The following is a 9,409-nucleotide window of genomic DNA, read 5'->3' on the forward strand; positions in this document are numbered from 1 at the left end:
ATGGTTCTTAATTCATTATCTTTTTATTCCAAGTTTAAGTGATCCTTGTAAAGAAGATAGTAATCATTACCTTGGATGACGTACCTGAGTCTTTATAACAGAAATAATGAACAACTCCTGATTGTTGAGGTTGTGCATACCGCCGGTTGAAGACCATTAGTTCACCAATGTTGTACTGGTAATGATAAAAGTCAACATGTATATAACTTTAATGTTTGACATATACTATGGATTCAGGCTTTATGACTGTTCATATGTTTTCAAATATACCAACATTACATTGACTCTATACGAAATACTACCATTAAATTGTTTGGTCATAAAGGAGATATTCTGATCACTCCAATAATACACATGTATGTTTACCTGGTACAAAGAGATCCGTCATATTGTAAAGCCCTGTGCCAGCCAGGCAGCCAGCCTCCCTAACAACAAACTACCTGTTAGTCAAGATCAGATAAAGAGCCGGGTTGAGGTGAGGGCCCGTACCAAGCATAGACCTAGCGACCTGTCATGGTACAGACCACTCATATGGAGACCTGGTGAATCCAACAATTAGAAACATTCCATATTTGAGGAGACTTGGCAGGTCTAACTCTGAACCAATTTCATCATGATCGTATGATAAGACCCCGTGCCAATGCTGGGACAAATTGTAATATTGAATTGTATATTGAATTCATATTATGATGGAATTAAGAATAAAGATGAGTTGCCATAATTATGAGGAAACATGTCCACATTCACACTCACCAACCCTACCCAGACAACACGAGTCGTATTGATCATTTCTAAATTCATCGGACACATCCGGGAAGATACTTTTTTACCGTATTTACTTTACTTTAAAGTTACGTTCATAGGAAATAGAGTGAAACTAACTGTCTGTATAACCAACAAAAATCACTATGAGGTATAGATATCTATCTACTAATGACGTCACGTCTGATGTCACTCGTAGTAATGATGGTGGGCAAACGTTTGACCTCAGATGAGGTGAAGTATTTTATCTTCAATATGATTGTTAACATGGAATAATGTACCAGTTAGAGTGGTTGGAAGCAGCATTATAAATACCTTTCACAATAAACTTGATAAATATTTCCCTTCAAGTTCAAGACTAACATTATTTGCGACTCATCATTAGTCAAACTGACAATATACAGGTTTATCTTTAGATTATCTGTATGTCTTCCACACACTAATGTGTGAGTTCCTGATATCTTCCACTACACTAATGTGTGAGTTCCTGATATCTTCCACTACACTAATGTGTGAGTTCCTGATATCTTCCACTATCACCATCAGCCTCGAAGTGACCCAGTGGTCCACTGCTGTATGGATACCTTTACATTCCTTTGTATAATGGAATGTTTGTAACAACACAGTAATTAATCACATCTGAGCAATCGGGAATTTGACAAAGCATTATCAGCTCTACGTCCTATTGGCGGGCCATCATAGAGCTATAAGGCTGTGGTCATGTTTGTCTGTATGTTGATGACAGGGGCTTCCTCTCTTATGTGAATGGCTTCTAATCTCTGTAGTCTCCTGCGATCACTACAACTAGTAATGATTTTGATGTTATTCATTATAATCTCCCTCGTTAGTCTCGTTCCATGCTTTTGTTCATGATGATGTTTGATTCCACCTTCTTGTAAGTGGAGCGAGAGTCGGTGGCTCAGGGTGCAGGTGTACTGATCATGTTGAGATGAGTAATAATGGATATATGAGCATACATTGGTGGGTTTCCTGTATATGCTAAACTTAAACTTGTTTCCTTGTCTATGGATCATGGAATCTAGAAATAGTAACATACCATTATTTTCATTTTTCTACAGTAAATTTGATGGAAGGTACTAAATTGTTAAGTAAGGGGAGAAATATTTGTAAATTTTCATTTGTTCATCAAACACAAAGAACATCACCTACATACCTAAACCAAATTGCATTAGAAGGTAAGATATCCTTTAGTAATTTTGTTTCAAAACATTCCATGTAAAGATTACTTAGTACAGGTGAAAGAGGGTTACCCACTGCCATACCAAATTTTTGAGCATAATAATCTCCATTAAATTGAAATACACAGTCTTTTATACACAATTTTATCAGTTCAATGAAATTAGACTTTGAAGCAGGTAAATGAATATCATCCAAGACATCAAATAAATATTCTAAAAGGTCATCAACTGGAACTTTAGTGAAAAGTCAGGAAACATCAAAGCTAACTAGTTTAAAATCAAAATTAACATTGATATTGTTTAGCTTGTTGACTAAATCTACATTGTTCATGATATTAGAATTTGATACCTTACCCAATAAAGGGCTTAATAAAGAAACTAACCATTTTGACAATTCATATGTGATGGAGCCTACTGAACTCACTATAGGTCTTGCTGGAAAATTCTGTTTATGTGTTTTGATAAGTCCATACATATATGGTAATGAATGGGACAAAGATGACAAACTTTTGATGAGAGAAATGTTACATTTCAACAACAACTTCATTTCTTTATTGAAATGAGAATTAACTGCTTTTAAGGGATTTTTACTAAGTTTAGAATATGTTGTGTCATCATTTAAAAGATCATTCATTTTAGATAAATAATTACTTTTGTCTAAAATCACAACAGAGTTAGACTTATCTGCCTTGTTTAATCACGTTAAAAACTATGATCATTGTATTGACTGGAGTAACGCCATCTCAGTTATTAACTCTAACTCTATTACCAAGAGGAATATCATTGAATCTTCTATTATTAAGTACACAAAGAATTGTAATCTTAATATTAGTGATGGTCCATACAAATTAGACAACTTTATTGTTGATAAAATTTGTAAAATGATACGTTTATGAACGCTCGTTGTATGTTTTGGACAATCACATGTTTACCAAATGGCTCTTAGCTTCGTCTCTTCGATGTATATCAACTGACATATTTCTCTCTTGTGTCTCCCCTGATGATGTGATTAATACACGAAAGTGCACTTGGAAGGTTATCGTGTTTCATTTTCCCCGTGGACTCATAGGAATATCTTGATAACGCGCAAAACTGTGATCCTTTCCAACATGGATTCCACACGGCTCTTCTATTTCTTCTCTACAATCTGTCCTGGACTTTCTCCTTTCGTTACTGCTTTCTCCAAATCGCTAATCAAGCCTTACCAACTGAAGTTACGATTTGGATTCCTTTGGAAATGCCCTGATGAACAAATGATGCCAAGATCTGTCCTACCTCAACGTTTGATTCAGCTGTCTGGTCGACGATTTGACCAATTCCAAAATATTATTTTAAAGAAAAACATTGAATTAAAGAAACTTGAAATGGAGGAGGCTTTTCGCATTTCAAGAGAGAAGAAACGTGCCTTTCAAATGGCAATACTGACACACTGGAAGAACTGGATGTTGGACTATTGCTATGATAAATTAAGGAAAGAATGCAATAGGCTACAAGTGTCACTAAATTGTAAGTTGGACCATCTTATTGAAAACAGCGACTGGACCAAGAACACAAACCCATCTTTTGTGGTAAACCTATCTAATAAACTAGATAAAGATTCCTTGTGTGCATTAGGCTATGGTTTGTTTTGTGTGCTCTGACAGGGAAGCCAGCTGTGTTGATGTCACAAAGTCTTTTTGTAATTTAGAAAAATAAAGTAATTTAAGTAATGATGAAATTAATATCTGTAAGGGTTTAGTGTATGCCAGTTTGTCAAAACCAGTGGAAGCTAATTGCCCTAAAAGGTTCATAAGAGCTATTAACACCTTAAAGAAAAACAAGGATATACATATTACTACAGCAGATAAGTCTAACTCTGTTGTGATTTTAGACAAAAGTAATTATTTATCTAAAATGAATGATCTTTTAAATGATGACACAACATATTCTAAACTTAGTAAAACTCCCTTAGAAGCAGTTAATTCTCATTTCAATAAAGAAATGAAGTTGTTGAAAGGTAACATCTTTCTTATCAAAAGTTTGTCATCTTTGTCCCCTTCATGCCCATATATGTATGGACTTATCAAAACACATAAACAGAATTTTCCAGCAAGACCTATAGTGAGTTCAGTAGGCTCCATCACATATGAATTCTCAAAATAGTTAGTTTCTTTATTAAGCCCTTTAGTGGGTAAGGTATCAAATTCTAATATCATGAACAAAGTAGATTTAGTCAACAAGCTAAACAATATCAATGTTAATTTTGATTTTAAACTAGTTAGATTTGATGTTTCCTCACTTCCCACTAAAGTTCCAGTTGATGACCTTTTAGAATATCTATTTGATGTCTTGGATGATATTCATTTACCTGCTTCAAGGTCAAATTTCATTGAACTGATGAAATTGTGTATAAAAGACTGTGTATTTCAATTCAATGGAGATTATTATGCTCAAAGATTTGGTATGGCAATGGGTAACCCTCTTTGACCTGTACTAAGTAATCTTAATATGGAATTTTCTGAAACAAAATTACTAAAGGATATCTTACCTTCTAATGCAATTTGGTTTAGGTATGTAGATGATGTTCTTTGTGTTTGACGAACAAATGAAAATTTACAAATATTTCTCCCCTTACTTAACAATTTAGTACCTTCCATCAAATTTACTGTAGAGCTTACAAAAATCCTATACATGAATATTATTTTTATTCACCTTTGCACATTGTTCAGTTAGCCTTTGTATTGTTATTCAACTTTGCTACCTCATTGGTTTTTGAGAGCTACACCTGGTTGGATTGTGATTTTTATGTGCTCTAAGATCACACTTATTGCAAGTTGCCTTATAGGATTTTTGTAAGCTCTACTTTAAGATTTATATTGTATTCCTGATAAAATCTCTGTTTTAACTCTTCTGAAGACCAGCTCTTTCATGCCTGTCATGCTACAGTATAATTCATTTTCTCTTATCTTTGACCACTGTCATTCCATTTCCCTACACCTTGTTTTCAGTTTCTGTGAGAAATGTTAGATCAGAGTTTCATTTTTCCACTTGACAGGAAATTATTTGGTACTGTTGGGTGGTGAGCACACCACTAGATAGCCAGCTGCGCCCTGCTAGTGATTCCCGTATGTGTGCAAGTAAATCATAGTATTTAAAGCCTCCATATTGCTCTGTCAATATGACAATGTTATGATAGTTCAGCATAAAACAGGCGTGGCATGATGCCAGCAGTAGCAGACAAGTCTTTTTCCTCAAAGAAGCCGAAAAAAAGGGCTCCTTCACTACTTTAAAAACCACTTACTCCTTTGAACATGAAAAAAGATTCATCGTATGAAACCCCTACAACATGTATGACATTTTAAAGTAGCCTTTACCACGAACATATACAACATAGCTCTGAAAGTTCTACATTGCTGCAGGAATTTTCACATTACAGAGAAAAGTTTCAATTATGTCTGACCTTGGAATAGTTGGGTTGTTGGTCTGAACAAGATGGCTGAGACTGCAGGGTCTGCTGACTTTTCTGAGGAGGGATTGGCAGTTTCTAGAAATCATGGTGCTTCCTAGTCAAGCATCTGTATGTTTAAGTGCGTGTAAGTCTTCTCCATTATTTGCTGCAACATCTTAATGCGCTTCATTTTGAATTAAGCAAGCAAGGGCTCAGGGCAGGATTCTTCAAGCTGATTTCTGAAAAATAAACCGATTCTACTTTCCACTGTCAGAAAAATAGCTACATAGTTGCACAACAAACTGTATATCATATCAGTTCTCTAAAATACAAGCTTAAACAATGATTCTTGACCTTTTCTACATACAGGTCATTTGCCTTGAGGACAGCAGCATCTGTTGTTCTGCAAGACCTAATAGATCTATCAATGTGGAGGCAGACTTGCCTTCAAATATGCCTTAGAAAGTCACCAAACAGAATATTAAGCAACAAAAATGCATTTTAAAGGTGCAAGTTTAAGGGCTACATAGAAATGAAAGGAAGTTAGAATATAACCTCTATCAAAGGTACAGTTTCTAGATATCAGAGCAGCGAGGACATCTAATATATAAGAAACTAATGGAAGTTTTTAAATCCTTAGCTGAACCTTTGATTGTGAAACATTCATCCCTAACACAATGTTTACATATTTCCTGTTGAGGTCAGATTGTTATCCTTACTACCCATTTTTTTTTAATGTGCTCACATACGCTAAATAGACTCACAAAATTTAGCTAGACTCAGAAAACTTGAAATTTTAACATAATCAATGACTACGACAAACCTTGATTATCTATTTTCATTGCATATGTAAAGTCTGTGGGACTTCTGTCCAGGAACACTGTTTTAGGTGGTGGAAGACTGGTTGTGTGACTTCTGCATTTGGGCCAGTTCAAGAGCATGTTGGTGAGAGGCTTCCAAACCCATTAGCAAATGGACCATAGTGTTTCATGTGAAAGTCTGTTACATTATTAAGGTCTGTAGGAGGAAAGTTCCCTAAGATTTTAAGGGCACTGTTTGTATCATTGGGAGTGAAGGGTAGGTGGGCGATTGTCTCTGAATGGATTTTGGGTAGATTTTTCACAACTTTCCTTTTTAAAGGCGAGATTGGTTTGTGGGTAATTTTTGAGAAGTATCTCATGAGTATGTTTGTAAGTTCTTTGGGATAATAGATTTTACTGTGATGAGTCAGGTGTGCTTCATGAGTGAGGACTGGTGAGACGAGTGGTGATGTGGGTCTTTCGGTTCATTGTGTTGATGAAGGAGTGCCAGTTATCTGTTTGCCTCTATATGATTAGTTTAATGATAGATTTATTTAAGAATATTTATTTGATCTCTGATTTCTATCAATGGTGGGTGGTTATGTGTAAGGTGGTTTCTTTACTTTACGATGTGTGTAATTTATGGGAGTAGGTAGTAGTTTGTAGGAAGCTAACAACCAGGGACGTATATTACCAGTACTAACCGACTGGGTATCTGGATGGTTAGTGACGCCTGTTTAGTGATCCAGCACTCAGGTGGTCGTCACGTTGCACTCCTCTGACCCAGGTAGCTGTCTTTTGTATTGACTGGGTGAGCTGGATGGAGTGTGCTCAGGATGGGTAAGTGGTCAGAGGATGGTTGCCGTAGCATCCTTCCATGTAATGCTGGTGTGAGCAGAATGTTGTTTCACAAAGTTAGCTGCAGGAGCTGGTGGACTAGGAGTCTGGTTGGTTGGTTGGTTGCATAGGTTAAGTATACTGAGAAGTTACAGTTGAAGAGATTCACCTCAGAGATCATAAGTGTGAATGCTGAACAAAGTGGACATTCAAATCTTTAATAATGGTAGCATCTTACCGAGGTTCTGCTGTTGGGTAGTGTATCTTATGGGGTATGTAGAGTGAGGAGGTATGCAGATGTTGATTATCTTGCACCTAGTACTGTGTTTATAGGATATTGTTGTTGTCTGTGAGCTGTTGTATGGTGTCAGTTGTGGAAAAAATTATGGTTTGGTGAATAAGTGTTATGAGTACCTACTCCTTGTCTGTTATTTCTTACAGCTGTGAGATCTGGATGTGAGACTAGCTTCTTAGATGAGTACTACAAGGATACTGCATTCTCTTAATTAGCTGAGAATTTCTGTGTATTTGTTCTTATCATTACTAGCACTGAATTGCAAAATCTTTAGTTTGTCATTGCAGTTCTGTGGCGTAGAATGATCTATTTGTGAAGACTGAAAATGCGCATTCTGTAATGCTGTTTATTGGAAATTTGTGCTCGAGGTGAAGGTGTTTGTGACGGAGTGTTGTAAGTTATTTTCTGAATGGCTGCTGTACGTCCAGTGTTCTGAGTAGTCTCCAGTGGATGACAGTGATGTACAGTGGAGGTGATACCACTGACTGTAGTTAAAGCACAAATTGTAGTAGTGCTTTTTGATATAATTGGCACTATGAACACATGTCATAAGCTGGAATTAGTAGTTAGATGACCTGGCCATTACCTCCCTGTAGTTAACACATATGTGTGAATTCTTCAGATGCCTGAGTATAACCTTAAATAACACACTGTACAAAAATTAACTTTACACCGGTGAATGACAGGTCTCAAATTGATCACCTGTTAGCTTTAAAGAGGTTGGTATGTTATCAGATCTTTTAGTCGTTATGTCATTACATTACTTTGAAAGTGAAAATACCATTTTTATACTAGTTTTCTGAAGAGACGTAGTAAGAGCAGCGGTAAAGGGAAAAAATCTTGTCAATCACACCAATGGGAAAAAGATATTGCTAAGCTCATTAAATGAAAAATAATATTGTTAAGCTTACTAAAGGAAAACAATATTGTTGTTAAGGTTATGGCAGTATAGATTTCCCATATAATATCCTTCATGTCGAAATATACAAGGAGTAGAAATATGGGATGAAATCAATATCCCAACGATGGTCTAATTCAAGAAACAAAACTGATAACTAAAACACACAACACCACAGTGGCAGTCGATAAGGGAGCTGTGAACATGGTTTAATACAAACATAATGTTATGATCGTAGGAAGACTCTCCATATATAATATATCAAATAAGAAACAAAAATAGCCTCTAACATAGAAGCTAAAGAAAACATATGGAACACACAACACTAAAATGTCCAGGACTAGAAATATAATAACCTTAAACACAAAACTGACTGCAATCATGTACATAAACTAATTTACTGGTAAACAATAACACTGAGAGGAATACATATGAAAATTATTGGTTTGATGCAAGGTACAAAAAAAAGGCAACTGGAGGTGTACAGTACATAGCAAAGATAAACAATGAAACAGTTTACATGGATTAGTAATATTACAGCCAATTTTGTTGTCGCTAGACTGGTGAAGCCATAATGCAAGAATAAACTGGAATCTAAATATAAGAATCAAAAGTACAAAATGCGTTGTGAAAACTGGTACCAGAATGAAGTAATTAAACACAAGAAGATAGATATCAGCATAAAACATGGGAAATCCATAAAATAAAATTATCATTGGAATAATCATAGTTCCACACAAATAAATATTTCATGCAGTTTCAATGAAAAACAAATAGCTCAACTAAATACTTTAAACAACGTGGCAACATGAGGAAAAGAAAAAAGCTTTGGAATTGTTTTACATCTTGTACGACAATGTTACTTCACAATAAGAGTATTCTCTTAAACAGGGTCATCTTGGGGCTCAGCGAGGCCATTCCTTTCAAATTACCGTTTGGAAACAACACATAAATATATAAGTACGACTGGAAAATTTAGGTAGGCTAAACATTAATTGATAACATCAGGGGAGACCCATTATGAAGAAGAGCAAAGTAACTTGTCAGCTTTACCTTTTACTGCAGATAATATCTGAAGAATTAATTTCAATGAGTCCTTAACTTTACAGAGATGCAGAAGTGTCTTGTTCCTCTGAAAAATATAAAGAACAAAATGCTAATCAGCAGCGTAGTTACAAGAGGATGGAGGGT

The sequence above is a fragment of the Panulirus ornatus genome, chromosome 70 (assembly GCF_036320965.1).
Source record: "Panulirus ornatus isolate Po-2019 chromosome 70, ASM3632096v1, whole genome shotgun sequence".
Taxonomy (NCBI): Eukaryota; Metazoa; Arthropoda; class Malacostraca; order Decapoda; family Palinuridae; genus Panulirus; species Panulirus ornatus.